This window comes from Hyperolius riggenbachi, chromosome 10, assembly GCF_040937935.1.
Source record: "Hyperolius riggenbachi isolate aHypRig1 chromosome 10, aHypRig1.pri, whole genome shotgun sequence".
Lineage (NCBI taxonomy): Eukaryota > Metazoa > Chordata > Amphibia > Anura > Hyperoliidae > Hyperolius > Hyperolius riggenbachi.
In genome coordinates, this window is record NC_090655.1 from 276,698,994 (window position 1) to 276,715,457 (window position 16,464).

At 44.5% G+C, this 16,464-nt stretch overlaps 1 pseudogene; it reads left to right on the forward strand.

Annotated features, from left to right (window-relative positions):
* The window catches only part of LOC137537228 (uncharacterized), a 118,644-nt pseudogene that overhangs the window by 22,630 nt on the left and 79,550 nt on the right, over positions 1-16,464 (forward strand).

Here is a 16,464-nt window from a genome sequence, read left to right on the forward strand (position 1 = left end):
GCAGCTCAAAGTAAAGGAGATCCCACAAACAGTGGCTGCAGTTAGTCTATTCACCACAAGATGGCGATCACACACTGACAGGAAGTGATGTAACAGCAAGAAGAGAAGTTGCAGGAAGTGGAGAGGAGACGTTGTTGGAAGAGGTAATTGTGTGATTCTTGTTATATACTAGCACATATATGGCTGCTGGGCATTGTACAGGATGTATTGCAGTGGGGAGATCAGTGCAGACATGGGCAAGTATGAGGATAGTAATAGTATGAATGAGCATAGAGATTGTATGCAGCAATACCTGTTTTATAGGAGAGATGGGGAAGAGAGCATTAGTGTTAGATGGAATGTGAGCAGTCACACAGGGCTTTTCTCCTGTCTGACTCACAGTGCTTGGGAGCTGCAGCCACAGAAGGCACAGTCAGTAGCACCCCCTCCCCTCCTGGGCATTAAGCTGCATAATAAATGTATCACTAAACTAGAGTGACCAGACGTCCCGGATTGCCCGGGACACGTCCCGGATTCGGGGTCCGCTGTCCCAGGCTTAATGAGGTCCCGGGAAACGTCCCGCTTTCAGCAGCGGGACGTCCCGGCCTCGGGACTCTGGCCACTCTCTCCTCAATGAACTGGCAACGGCGTCTATAGACGCCGTGCCAGTTCATTGCCTGCAGCCCCGCTCCAGCCTCCTCTTCCGGTGTCTGTTTCCGACACCGGCAGGCGAGCAGGGCTATGGCAAGATGGCTGCCGAAGCCCTGTACTGGAGACCTATTTGTGTCTCCAGTACAGGGCTTCGGGCGCCATCTTGCCGTAGCCCTGTCAGCGCGGGAGAGAAGAGCAGGAGGAACAAGACGGTCCCGGGACGGAGCAGCGCGCCAGAGGCCGGACACTTCTGCCAGGTAAGTAAATCATTGCTTTCTTTTCCAGGTGAAATGTTTGCCCGCATTAGGTTTCTTTTCCAGGTGAAATGTTTGCCCGCATTGTTTCTTTTCTAGCAAAATGTTTGCCTGCATTGCGTTTCTTTTCTAGCGAAATGTTTGCCCGCATTGCGTTTCTTTTCTAGCGAAATGTTTGCCCGCATTGTTTCTTTTCTAGCGAAATGTTTGCCCGCATTGTTTCTTTTCTGGTGAAATGTTTGCCCGCATTGCGTTTCTTTTCTGGGGAAATGTTTGCCTGCATTGTTTCTTTTCTAGTGAAATGTTTGCCCGCATTGCGTTTCTTTTCTGGTGAAATGTTTGCCCGCATTGTTTCTTTTCTAGCGAAATGTTTGCCCGCATTGCGTTTCTTTTCTGGTGAAATGTTTGCCCGCATTGTTTCTTTTCTAGCAAAATGTTTGCCCGCAGTGCGTTTCTTTTCTAGCGAAATGTTTGCCCGCATTGCGTTTCTTTTCTGGTGAAATGTTTGCCCGCATTGTTTCTTTTCTAGCGAAATGTTTGCCCGCAGTGCGTTTCTTTTCTGGTGAAATGTTTTCCCGCAGTGCGTTTCTTTTCTGGTGAAATGTTTGCCCGCAGTGTGTTTCTTTTCTAGCGAAATGTTTGCCCGCAGTGCGTTTCTTTTCTGGTGAAATGTTTGCCCGCATTGCGTTTATTTTGTACCGACATGTTGCCCGCATTGCGTTTATTTTGTACTGACATGTTGCCCGCATTGCGGTTATTTTGTGCTGACATGTTGCCTATTGCGTTTATTTTCTGGTGTCCGGGGTAACTGTTACTACATTTATTATTTAATGGTCATAGATGGCTATGTTTGCTGCTTTGTGGTTACGGTATACTATTAGCATCACAAAGTTTCTGCACACCCATGATGCAAAGTCTCGTTTGTCCACATCATGGCGTAAACACTGCTTTCTTATGCCTCGCTGTTACATCATTACGTTAGCTCCGCCCATACAATGTCATGGCCACGCCCATTTTTTCGGCACAGCAAACCCCCCCAGTCTTCGCCGCTGCGCGCTCAGTCCTCCCCACTTTTCGACGCAGCACGCGCGCGCCGCCCCCCCACGCCCCCACGCCCCCCTCCCTGGTCACTCTAACTAAACAGATGCTGCCTCCAGCCAGGATGTGCTCCCAGCTCTCCTACATACGGTGACTAGACCTCCCGCTTTAGCAGAGACACGTCCTGGATTTGGGGTTCCCTGTCCCAGGCTGCATGGGGTCCCAGGAGACGTCCCACTTTAGGCTGCAGAATGTCCCGGCCGCAGGACTCTGGCCACCGTCCAATGGGCTGTGTTCTGGAAAGTAGGTGTGGCCACCTGGCATCAACCTTGCCCCCCCCCCCCCCCCAGCGTGCTTCCCCATCAGCCCTGCCCTCCCTCCAATCAGTGCGGCCAACCCCGCCAAGCCTAACCGCACAGATCGCTGGGACAGGGAGGCGGGATTTTTGAATAGTCAATCTATACAGGAGAGCCCTTACCGATCTGAACTGCATCCGCTGGCTGGTAAGAGTGGCATATAAGCTTCACAGCAGCCCGTGTCACCAGCACTGTCCCTCGGTGCCCCCTTCCCCATGTGTGTGTCCCTCTCTCCCCCAGCCGTGTCCCACAATGTGTACCCCTCTCCCCACCACAGTGTGTGTGTCCCTCTTTCCCCCAGAACTGTCCCGCAATGTGTATGTGTTTCCCTCTTCTCTCCAGTGTGTGTCCCCCTCCAGCATTGTCCTCAGTGTGTGTTCTCCTGCTGCTCCTCTCGCACCCCCATTATGAACCCTCTCGTGTGTGTGATTTTCACCTTCCTCCCCTCCCGGTCAGTGTAACCCTCCACTCCAGCTAGTTTCACCCTCCTCCCTACCTACTTTCACCCTGTTCCCCTTCCAGTCAGTGTCTCCTCCATGGCCCTACCACCCACAAGTGACAGCTATGGCGAGTTCTGGGAGGAGGGGGATCCTGTATCGGTAGTTTCACCACTGACAGCCGTTTAACCTAGATTATCCTCCCCTTATTATCTATCTAAAGGCAGCAGCATCCTGTACAGATCACATGACCACATCACTGAGGATGGACGAGGACCAGAGTCACATGACCGAGAGGATATTCAACCTCACCCTGGAGATCATCTGTCTGCTGACTGGAGAGGTGAGGAGGATTCTGGGGAGTCACATGACATCACTCTTATCTCTATTATTAAAACACACCTGACCAGAGAGGTGAGGAGGATTCTGGGAGATCATGTGATATCACTCTTATCTCTATTAATAAAACCCACCTGACCAGAGAGGTGAGGAGGATTCGGGGAGATTATTTGACATTAATTTATGTCTTTCCATACAGAGTTTTCCTCCAGTGAAGTCTGGTGATCATGTGACCATCACGGTGCTCCCACCTCACTTCCTAATATCTGAGGGACACAACAAGCAGAAGATTCTGGAAATCACTAGGAAGGTGATAGAGCTGCTGACAGGAGAGGTGAGCAGTGCTGGCAATTATGGGACATTATCCAGTAACAGCAAGGGGTGTGTCTGGATGGTGACCGTTTTATTCTATGTGTCAGGTTCCTATGAGATGTCAGGATGCCACCATCTATTTCTCCATGGAGGAGTGGCAGTATATAGAAGGACACCAGGACCTCTACAAGGACGCCATGATGGAGAATCAGCCATCCCTCACATCAACGGGTAAGAGGAGATTTTTTTTTTTTTATTACTTATAATGGAGAAAGCAGTGCTTGGGGTCCTCCTAGATCCCTCTCATCTTATAAACACAAACAGACAATGACTTCAATTCACTAAGGGCTGATTAGCAAAAAAGAAAAGGTTGGGGAAATAACGCATTCTGTATTGTAGACTTTGTTTTCCAAGTGCACCAAGATTGTCACACATGCAGTAATAGGTAATTTACTGAACAATGTTGCTTCAGTTCACTAATGCTACATACACACTTGAAAGATTAATGAAAGATCACAGACCAATTTTACCCCCTTCCATGTAGTATGAGAGCCATACCTACACAGTCTATTCTATTGAGCTGAACTCCCCATCATACAGAAGAGGGAAACCGAGAGCCCAATATAGTGTAGTAAGTACTGCAATGGGTCACACCGAACCGGGATATTCAAGCATGCTTGATTCATACATTTAACTAGTTTCTGTACCAACCGGCAGGAACACAGCTTCATACTGACATAGATTTAATAAAATACATTTGAAGTGTGTGTTAAGAATCAAGCAGATAGATCCCTCTCTGATCAGATAAAGATCTGCTGGCCATATTACAGAAGAGGGAAACCGAGAGCCCAATATAGTGTAGTAAGTACTGCAAAAATGGATATATGTAAAGAGTACAATATATATACTCACAAGACAGGGTTACCTCCAGGCAACCACTGTATAGGCAGGTGAGGAGATTATCCTGTCCCCACTCAGGAATAAGAAGTCGCTCTCTGTAGACAGGAAAAAAGGGGTATCCCCCTCCACCAAGGGTGGATAATTAATATTATGTAGAAAGAACAGAGGCGCCAGCAGGATAAAATCAGGTAATAAAATGTTTAAAAGTGCTTTGGAGGCAGCGGTGGACTTACCTCCTGTAAGCAGACACTATAAACTGTCAGTTCAAATCTAAATAAATTTTATTGGCATACTCCAAGGGGGTCGCAACGCGTTTCACAGGTGTAAACCTGCTTCCTCAGGCAATATAACATAGGAGCATACAACTAGGGACAAAGGCAAAAGTAGGTGTACATCAGAACCAAATCACTGTATAAAGATATAGTAAATAATATAGTAAATAAACATAGGCGTACCATATTAGTGTATTGTGTAATGTAGATAGAAACATATGCATGGTGTGTATGTGGGTATGGGTGGTGGTGGAAGTGTGTGTGTGTGTGGGGGGGGGGGGTGTTTGTGGGGGTATAGTGACTAATTATTATTTGTATGTGCAAACAGTATGAAAATAATTGCAAACGTATGCATCAAACATAATGGTATGGCCAAAAAATGTATGTGAAACAAGGGGGAGACCTGGGAGTATGTATGTGCAAACAGTATGAAAATAGTTGCAAAAGTATGCATCAAACAATGGTATGGCCAAAAAATTATGTGAAACAAGGGGGGGGGGGGGGGGAACTTGGAAGTATGTATGTGCAAACAGTATGAAAATAGTTGAAAACGTATGCATCAAACATAATGGTATGGCCAAAAAATGTTTGTGAAACAAGGGGGGAGGGGGGGACCTGGGAGAAGAGCTTATATGGTGGTGATAGGGATGGGGGGGGGGGAAGTTGATCAATACAATGGCCTCAATTCACTAAGATCATGCTGGAGATAATAGATAATAAGGCAAGAGAGTTCCTTAAGTTACCTCCTCTGTAGTTAAGTTACCTCCTCTGTAGTTAAGTTACCTCCTCTGTAGTTAAGTTACCTCCTCTGTAGTTAATTTACCTCCTCTGTAGTTAATTTACCTCCTCTGTAGTTATTTTACCTCCTCTGTAGGTAATTTACCTCCTCTGTAGTTATTTTCACATGCAGTTAATTAACAGCCTGTCTTTAACTCTGGAGTTATTTTAAGGATTGAAGAGTTAACTTAAAGACAGAAGAGGTAACTTTAGGCTTGCCTGAGGTAAAATGTTTCCTGAATACTACATGCCTTATCACCATGGTAACAACTCTAGAAGAGTTATTAAAGACAGGAGGTAATCTTAGTGAATTGAGGCCAAAGTAATCTAAAATGGACCTGAGCATAAAACAGGTCTAGGTGGACAATGGTGTGAATAGTAAGATAGGCAGAGATGAATTAACAAAAATTGGTCAAGCACTTACCAGTAAAAGGTCCGGGTAACACCTGGCACCTCAGTGCCAAGGTGTCCAAAAACTGTGGATTAAATAGTGTGATAGCCACGCCTCCTGTCCAATCAGGGAGTGGGGCGGTGTGGTGGTTTCCCTCCAGAATGGGGGAGTGTTGCTGATTGGATGTGACAAAAGAGGAAGTGCCTTAGTGGCCATATTGCTCCAGGGCATCTTGCCCTTTGTTTGTAAAGAGTAAAGTATGGGCTACTAATGAAGCCCAGGTCTATAATACTTTCACCATGAGGATAGATAAAGGGAAGGATTTGCTATGCAAAGGTGAAATTACATTAAATGTAAAAGAAATAAAAATGATAAATAAAAATGTAATAGAAAAGAAAAAAAAAAAAAAAAAAAAAACACGGATGTGTGTATATGTGTGATGTGGGGTATCACAATGGTGGTATACTGACCCCTGCTGGACACAAAAAAAAAAAATCAACAGGAAGATATAAGATGAGAATCCATGATATTGTTATGAGTAGTGTTGTATAGTATAAATGAATTAGAAAATGATAAAAATCTGTATAAATTACAGTATCTGATGTGAGTAAGGAAAATTAAAATACAATCAGAATGCAAGCATAGATAAAACATTGGAGTACGAAATAAATGCTGACAAAATAATAATAATAATAAAAAGAATAATAATAAAGATAAAACAGAACATTAACATTAAAATTAAGAGAGAAGGTATGATAAAAGAGGCGACTAGCATAAAAAGGTTATTTTGTGCGGTAGATTTGGATCAATAGATTTTCTCTAATTGTTCGTTGAGGCCCTCGGGGACAAGGGTTCTCAACATTTGTATCCAAAACATTTCTCTGATTTTTAAACGTTCAAAAGCATCCAAGGTATTTTGGTGTACACTTTCTATAAGAGTGATGTGAAATAGACTTGGGTCGCTGTTGTGGTGGGTGCTAAAGTGTCTAGAAATGCTGTGTAGTGGGAAGTTTTTTAGTATATTACGTTTGTGTTGGCCTATTCTACTTCGTGCCGGTTGGGTGGTACGGCCAACGTACTGGAGGTGGCAAGGACATGATATGACATAAATAATGTATCTAGAAGTACATGTGATGTGTTCCTTTATCTGGTATTCAATGTTAGTGGTATTGGAAGTAAACTTAGTGGTAGTATTAATGAAAGTACATGCTAAACATCTGGCATTATTACAGGGAGCACATCCTGGTGTTAATTGTTTTTGTGGATTTATGGTCTTTGATATTGGGCGTAGGCGACTAGGGGCCAAGATGTTACGTAGATTGGGCGCTCGTCTATATGTGATGGCTGGTGTAGGTGGTAGTAATGGACGAAGGTAGGGATCCTGTAGTAGTATCTCCCATCTGTTATTTAGAATGGATCGAATTTGAGGATGCTGAGCATTGAACCGTGTGATGAAACGAGGGTAGCTGTCTTTAGTGGGGCTGTTGGTCTTGGGTGATGTGGTGTGGGGCTTGTGGACCTTAGCTCTGAATTTGGCGTCTTTTATTAGTTTTTTGGGGTAATTGCGGGCCAGGAATTTTTTTGTGAGTATTTCGGATTGGGTGTTGTAGTCATGTAGATCTGTGCAATTTCTATGAATTCTCTTGAATTGACTGTATGGTGTATTGGTGGTCCAGGGGTGGTAGTGAAAACTTTCGAAATGGATGTAGTTATTTGCATCAACTGGTTTAAAATTCGTTTTTGTTTTTATGCAATTTGAGTCGATGAATAGTGTTAGATCGAAAAATTCTATGGTATCGGGGTGTTGGTGCGACGTGAACTGAAGGCCTGCTGCGTTTGAATTGAGGTAATCTATGAATAATGAGATGGTGGAGGCGTTACCTTTCCAGATAAATATTAAGTCATCTATGTAGCGTTTATAGAAAATGATGTTCTGTGAAAATGGATTATTATATTTCATTTTTTGTACCAAAGAGACCCATAGATAGATTTGCATAGGAAGGGGCAAACGACGACCCCATAGCTGTGCCGTTGGTCAGATAAAAATCTTTGCAAGATGCTGCACACAAAGGTGCTGTACACATTCAAAAGATCCGTATTTGCAAAAGATCCGTTCCTGCAAAATGCATTCCTAGTCTATGATATCTGCGGATCTCATACACACCTTGTTTCACGGACATTCATCTGCATATCTGACAATCATCTGCAGATCTGAAGATCCATCCTGGTGGATCTGATCTACAGATTAATGTCTGTCAAACAAGGTGTGTATGAGGATCTGCAGATATCATAGACTATGAATGAATTTTGCAGGAACAGATCTTTTGCAATACTGATCATTTGAATGTGTACAGCATCTTTGTGTGCAGCATCTTGCAAAGATTTTTATCTGATGGGGAGTTCAGCTCCATAGAATAGACTGTGTAGGTGTGGCTCTCATACTACATGGAAGGGGGTAAAATTGGTTTAAGATCTTTCATTAATCTTTCAAGTGTGCACACACCATTACACCTACTCAGAAATACCGGAGTCTCACAGCTGTGGAGGAGGTCTCTGCAGCAAGCTGAGGTTCTCTCCTGCAAGTGTCTGCATAACCCATTCCTGTGTGACAGTTTACTGGAGAGTAAAGGGCTTCCTGCATCCCTTTAGCTGTGTATGCATGCCACTAAAGGGCCCTCTTCTGTGTACCAGTATATAGATCTGCATGTCTAAAGGGATACAGGGAAGCCTCTGTAAATGTCTCCTGCTGTTGTATCTTGTTTATCTTTCTGATGTCCCACCCGGAAGTGCATCTGATCAAATGAGGTGAGTAGCAGGACCAGGTGGCTCTTGCTATTGGCTTTCTCCCTAGTCTGTCAATTTTACTACATGCTGATTTCTAGTTATTGACAGGTCCAGCCAGATCTTTAAAATACCCAACATTTTATTTGTTTTGCAGAACGCTCTAATCGTAGTGAATTGACATTTTTTGAGGTATTCACCGCACAAGCCAGTAATTTACCTCACTAGCCGGTAATATTTACTTTTCAATGTGGTAACACTTAGTTAATTGAGCCCATAGTATTCAGTCATTGTGTGTGTGTTTCCTACAGATGGATCCAGTAACAGAAACCCACCAGAGAGATGTACAGGTCCTCTTTATTCCTTGGATTGTCTAAAGGAAGATCCCACCACCCCCCGCCATCATCAGGTAGGTGGAACTGAGTGTCATTAGAGACCCCAAACTATGTGACATTGTTTCCTGTTGTCTCTGCTGTTATCTGTGTTCAAATTATAAAGTGCTTCTTATTTTGTGTGATTAGGATGGAGAACTGATACATGTAAGTGCTGTGGTTAAAGAGGAAGGAGAAGAGACATATGTGAGGAGTGATCAGCAGTCTATGGAGGAGGGTGACATGATGAGGACAAGTAAAGAGGAAGAAGAAGAGACATATGTGAGGAGTGATCAGCAGTCTATGGAGGAGGGTGACATGATGAGGACAAGTAAAGAGGAAGAAGAAGAGACGTATGTGAGGAGTGATCAGCAGTCTATGGAGGAGGGTGACATGATGAGGACATCTAAGGAGGAAGACATTATTGCAGAGATGAGAATTGGTGAGTGATAAACATTAGATATTTAATAGCCTTATTAAACTGACTAACAAATATGTCTGCTGGGCACAGTATAGATCATCTTCCTCTCAGTATGTGTGGTAATATTTCCACAGTTTCATGAATCTACCCCTTTGGTACAATGTAAATCAGTCAGTGTACAGCTTGTATAACGGTGTACATTTGCTGTCCCACCAACATACAGTGGGTTGCAAGAGTATTCGGCCCCCTTGAAGTTTTCCACATTTTGTCACATTACTGCCACAAACATTAATCAATTTTATTGAAATTCCTCATGAAAGACCAATACAAAGTGATGTACACGTGAGAAGTGGAGCGAAAATCATACATCATTCCAAACATTTTTTTTTTACAAATAAATAACTGCAAAGTGGGGTGTGCTTAATTATTCGGCCCCCTGAGCCAATACTTTGTAGAACCACCTTTTGCTGCAATTACAGCTGCCAGTCTTTTAGGGTATGTCTCTACCAGCTTTGCACATCTAGAGACTGAAATCCTTGCCCATTCTTCTGTGCAAAACAGCTCCAGCTCAGTCAGATTAGATGGACAGCGTTTGTAAACAGCAGTTTTCAGATCTTGCCACAGATTCTCGATTGTATTTAGATTTAGACTTTGACTGGGCTATTCTAACACATAGGCATGTTTTGTTTTAAACCATTCCATTGTTGCCCTGGCTTTATGTTTAGGGTCATTGTGCTTCTGGAAGGTGAACCTCCGCCCCAGTCTCAAGTCTTTTGCAGTCTCCAAGAGGTTTTCTTCCAAGTTTGCCCTGTATTTGGCTCCATCCATCTTCCCATCAACTCTGACCAGCTTCCCTGTCCCTGCTAAAGAGATGCACCCCCCGAGCATAATGCTGCCACCACCATATTTGACGGTGGGGATGGTGTGTTCAGAGTGATGTGCAGTGTTAGTTTTCCGCCACACATAGCGTTTTGCATTTTGGCCAAAAAGTTTGGTCTCATCTGACCAGAGCAGTTGCTGTGTCCCCCACATGGCTTGTGGCAAACTGCAAACGGGACTTCTTATGCTTTCTGTTAACAATGTCTTTCTTCTTGCCACTCTTCCTTAAAGGCCTACTTTGTACAGTGCATGACTAATAGTTGTCCTATGGACAGAGTCTCCCACCTGAGCTGTAGATCTCTGCAGCTCGTCCAGAGTCACCATGGGCCTCTTGACTGCTTTTCTAATCAGCGCTCTCCTTGTTCGGCCTGTGAGTTTAGGTGGACGGCCTTGTCTTGGTAGGTGTACAGTTGTGCCATACTCCTTCCATTTCTGAATGATCGCTTGAACAGTGCTCCATGGGATGTTCAAGGCTTTGGAAATCTTTTTGTAGCCTAAGCCTGCTTTAAATTTCTCAATAACTTTATCCCTGACCTGTCTTGTGTGTTCTTTGGACTTCACGATATTGTTGCTCCCAATATTCTCTTAGACAACCTCTGAGGGCCTCACAGAGCAGCTGTATTTGTACTGACATTAGATTACACACAGGTGCACTCTATTTAGTCATTAGCACTCATCAGGCAATGTCTATGGGCAACTGACTGCAGTCAGACCAAAGGGCGCTGAATAATTATGCACACCCCACTTTGCAGTTATTGATTTGTAAAAAATGTTTGGAATGATGTATGATTTTAGTTCCACTTCTCACATGTACACCACTTTGTATTGGTCTTTCATGTGGAATGCCAATAAAATGGATTTATGTTTGTGGCAGTAATGTGACAAAATGTGGAAAACTTCAAGGGGGCCGAATACTTTTGCAACCCACTGTAACTCAACACACAGCCATTAACCCTCCTGGCGGTCTTTTAAAAACCGCCAGGGGGCAGCGCAGCCGTTTTTTTTTTTGTAATTTTTTTTTAAAATCATGTAGCGAGTCTAGGGCTCGCTACATGATAGCCGCTGTGCAGCGGCATCCCCCTAGCCTCTTCGATCGCGTCTGGCGATGGGCGATCAGGATGACGTCATAGACGTCGTGACATCATCGGGAGTCCCGATCCACCCCATAGCGCTGCCTGGCGCTAATAGGCCAGGCTGCGCAAGGGGTCTAGGGGGGGGGGGGGCGACGTGGGGCAGCGGCGATCGGTGTGCTCACGCAGCTAGCAAAGTGCTAGCTGCGTGCAGCAAAATAAAATTGTGCACATCGGCCCAGCAGGGCCTGAGAAAACCTCCTGCACGGCTTACCCCAGGAAGGTTAATGTCTAAACCACTGGCAACAAAAGTGAGGACACCACAAATGTCAAAATTCTACTTAATTAGACATTTTAGGGCCCAATCCAATTCACCTTTTCCCTAAGTTTCTCCTTGGTGATATTTTCATATTTTATGAATAAATGGCCATTTAGCCACCCGCAGGCAGCAAAAAACTTAAAATAACTTTGCAGTACTTTGCAAAGTGTTGAGCAGTTTTTTTTTAAGCAGAAGCTGAAAAATGATGTCCTAGGAGAGAACTTAGAAGAGGAAGGGAATTGGTTCAGGCCCTTTCCCTCCCTGAGGTCATGTGACTGGTTAGTGTTACAAGGTCTCAGGTGTGAATGGGGAGCAGGTGTGGTACATTTGGTGTTATCGCTCTCACACTCCCTCATACTGGTCACTGGAAGCTCAGCATGGCTCCTCATGGCAGAGAACTCTCCGAGGAGCTGAAAAAAGAATTGTTGCTCCAGATAAAGATGGCCTAGGCTATAAGAATATTGCCAACACTCTTACACTGAGCTGCAGCACGGTGGCCAAGATCATACAGAGGTTTAACAGGACAGGCTCCACTCAGAATAGGCCTTGCCGTGGGTGACCAAGAAGGCTGAGTAAATGTGCTCAGCCTCATAGACAGAGAGGGAGGGAGGGAGAGAGACATCAAACATATATAGATAAATACACACACAGACCTAGCCACACAGCCACAGCCTCTTTCTCTCCTTCCCTTGCTGTCCTACCCAGGCTTGCTGAAATCCTCCTGGCAGCAGAGGGTGGAGCTGCATCCTCCTTGTGTGTTCTCCTCCCCTCCCTACCTACTGCATTTGAGAGTAACTACAAAGGTGAAAACTTCAGGACTGGAGTGATAAGACAGCACTCTCACAGTGAAAGCTTATCACTACATGTTAATAAGGCAAGCTTCTTTAGTGAAATAACACTTAAAATACAGATTAATGTGTGGTGATGTTTCCACTTTCCTTATGATCACCAGGATGATCTTAATGAGTTGTGGCCATTGGGGTTGATTCACTAACTATAGCGCTGTTGGCTATTGGGGGAAGCTGGGGTTAGGAAGGTTTAAAAGTGATGTAAAAAGTAACCTTTATTTTAATTTAAAAGAAACAGATACATTGGCCATTAGAGGATGGGCAACAGCGACATTCAGGGAGAACTGGGGAGGAGATTGTGTCTCAGAAGTTCAGCAGAATAGGTGCCGTATCTATTCCTGACTCTCTCTCCTCTCTCACTTCAATTCAACAGTTACTATTTACATGCTATAAAACACAAACTTCACTAACTATAGTGCTGGCAAACAGCGCAACTAAACTGCTGTTACGAACGCTGCTCGACTTATTTCCTCTGTGCACACTAAATAGCGGCCGCTTTAGTGAAGGATCGCGGGAACAATACATCACTACCGTGCGGCACATTAAGGCAGTGGCGGTTGCTAAGTAACGCACACTACGCTGCCACTAGTGCGTGTAGCGTGCACAGAGGAAATATTAAGTTAACCTTCCTAACCGCAGCTTCCCCTAATCAGGCAGTCCTTGTTGTATATGAGGATGAGGTCAGCCAGATTCTCTGCTCTGCATGGCCTGACCTATATTCATCATGGGATATTATGTTAGTTGCTTGTATAATTAGCTGCTGCAGCAGGACTTGTAATTCCATTAGGAATAGCGGCCGTGTTGTTTGGCCTCGCTCTCCCTGACCTCCCCACACTGTAATCTTGGATTGCAGGTTACTATTACAGTAACGCACTTTCTCCAACTAGAGCAGATATAGCTCCGCCCCTTTGTCATAGCCTCTGAAGAAGCGCTTGTGTGTGAAACTGCCGTCAGTCTCCCAGCAACCAGCACCCACCATTATCCACCCCCGCACCGGTACGTGTTTAGTCTCTTCTTATGGACTGTGAGGTGATGATGTAACACACAGCCTACTTGTCTGCACATTGCCAAATAAAGGAAGTTGTACAGCAGTGCCGACCGTCCTCTTTCCTCTCATCCCTAATGATAATTGTTCCTCCCCTCAGAATTCTCTAACAGGAAATGATGATGTTTCTCTATTTGCAGGGCGGAGTCACGGCATCAGGAACCTCTCAGAGACTCGTCTCTCTGTATCCACAGACTGTACAACGGATGATGATGACATTGGACAAGAGTCTCCTGCAGATATCCCGGTTACCCTAAATATTTCCCCAGACTTCCCTCACCTGTCTAACCCTGAGGGGCCTCATACCCAGCACAGCTCTCCCCCTGCTGGAAGGTCTTATTCCTGTTCCACGTGTGGGAAATATTTTGTGCAGAAATCAAGTCTTGTCAGACATGAGAGATCTCACACTGGTGAGAAGCCCTATTCATGTGCTGAGTGTGGGAAATGTTTTGGGCATAAAGTAAGTCTTGTCTTTCATGCAAGATCTCACACTGGTGAGAAGCCTTATTCATGTGCTGAGTGTGGGAAATGTTTTGCTCAGAAATCAAATCTTTTCACACATGAGAGATCTCACACTGGTAAGAAGCCCTATTCATGTGCTGAGTGTGGGAAATGTTTTGTGAGCAAATCACATCTTGTCACACATGAGCGATCTCATACTGGTGAGAAGCCCTATTCATGTGCTGAGTGTGGGAAATGTTTTACACAGAAATCAAGTCTTGTTCAACATGAAAGATCTCACACGGGTGAGAAGCCCTATTCATGTGCTGAGTGTGGGAAATGTTTTGCACGGAAATCAAATCTTGTTGTGCATGAGAGATCTCACACTGATGAGGATCCCTATTCATGTGCTAAGTGTCGGAAATGTTTTTGCCATAAGTCACAGCTTATCAGACACTTTTGTTGAGTGTGGAAAATATATTGCCTCCAAATTTTCTGATGCACATTTTTTTTTTTTTACCATATTTACACAGATTGCTGAGTATTTTTCCATGCTACCCAGTGCATTGGTTTATAAAGTGTTAAAGTCCCTAAACTGAAGTGACATGATGAGATAAATATGGGTACATATAGTACTGCGCCTAGTTAGAACTTGCTTTGTGTTCACTATTTTTGTTTTTCAATGTAAGGGTTAAAAAACCAGGTGCGTTATCTATACAAATGAGGCCGGATCTGCAGTCATATGTAGCCATGGCTCTCTTGAAGAGTAATTAAAAGCCAAAACACTTTTATCTGGCTGAACAAACACTCCTGATCACACAAAAGTGCTGAAATTATCATTATTTGTTTTTAATGGGATCTGAATAAACCAGATTTAAAATTACACTGATTTTGCTGCTGTGCATAATTCAGAGTCAGGATACAACCGCTTAAAGTGAAAATAAGAATGTGAAACTCCAGGAAAGTTCTATATAACATTGTTATTTACCTGCTGTGAGCTACAGATGTGGGGATATTAGAAGCTCCCATTCATCCAGACTGAGCGGAGGACAGGAGATTTCCCTCTCTCTGTGTCTCTGTTTTACAGTCAACAGCCCAAGTTCCCCAGGAACTGTCCACCGGCGAACAGTTTGGGCCATCTCTACCAGCGACCGGTACAAACTCCAAAGAGTGATTAGCGCTGTGGAAAATATCATTGGATCATCTCTGCCACCTCTCAATCTCCACACAGTAAGAATGAGGTCAAGGGCCACCAATCTCCTCCCACTGGGCTGCCATTATAGGACCATCTCCTCTAGAACAAACATGCTTAGCAGCACCTTCAGATGTTCCTCCTGCTGAACTCTATCCCGCCCCTGCTGAGCCCGCCCTCTTGCTGAACTCTATCCCTCCCCCGCTGAGCCCACCCTCCTGCTGAACTCTATCCCTTCCCTGCTGAGCCCGCCCTCCTGCTGAACTCTATCCCTCCCCTGCTGAGCCCGCCCTCCTGCTGAACTCCCTGCTGAGCCCGCCCTCCTGCAGTAATCCTACCCCTCAGACAGCAGAGACTCCCCTGCGCCCGCTCCGGTCCTCCAAACACCGCAGGGGTGCAGCACCCTCCTAGCACCTCTGTAGTGCAATATTTCCTGCCCAGGTGTATTATTACCCTCATGCTGTAAATGTTTTCCACCTACACTACTTGACTATTGTTATTTGTTTTGTCTGCCAGTGTCTGTTTATCTGTTGCCAATGCTAAAGCAGTGCAGCTTAATGACAGGAGCGAGAGGTAAAAATCTCCAGCGCACTCTATGCTGCGGTAGTGCTAACTTACGCATGCTCCATTAGCTTAACGGGCGCACCACTGAACCCGCCCTGAGCCCCTGGCTTCACAGGATGAGATCCCAGCACTTTGATTGGCCCAATAGGCTGCTTGTCACGTAACAGGAGGCCTATTGGGCCAATCAAACAGGGAGCACCTGTTAAGTTAATAGAGCGCGCTTAAGCTTAACGAATAAACCCCATAGTGATAGTAACAAAGGTAGAAAAGGATGAATTATACAAGTATGTCTGGTATTTCAAATATTTAAACAATGTGTACACAGTTCATTATTTTAGTTAAGATTCAGATTTTTTTTTTAAAAGAGAATTCCTCCCCCTCCCCCGGTAGTCCACACTTATAAAGCACACATACAAAAGTAGAAGACATGGTCTTGCATAACACTAGCATGCAGTTGAACAAGCAATGCTTTGGTAACATTTAGATCCTATCCCATAACAGTGGTTGGTTTCGCAAGGGTTCCAGCAAACAGGTTTTATATACAGCGAACTCTACAGATACACGTCCGATACACTGATATTGATGACCAAGTTGGATATTACCGTATCATTGGCTTCCACCCATGCCCCCCATACTTTATCAAATTTCCCGATCTGGCCTCTGATCTGATAAGTTAGATTATATAGTGGAAGGTTAAGATTGACCAATTTTTTTAGGTCAGCCAACTGGGGAGTAGTGGGCTGTTTCCATTTGAACATAATACACTTTCTAGCATAATAAAAGACAATACGCAGGAACTTCTTTTTGTGCTTACTACATATGACGTT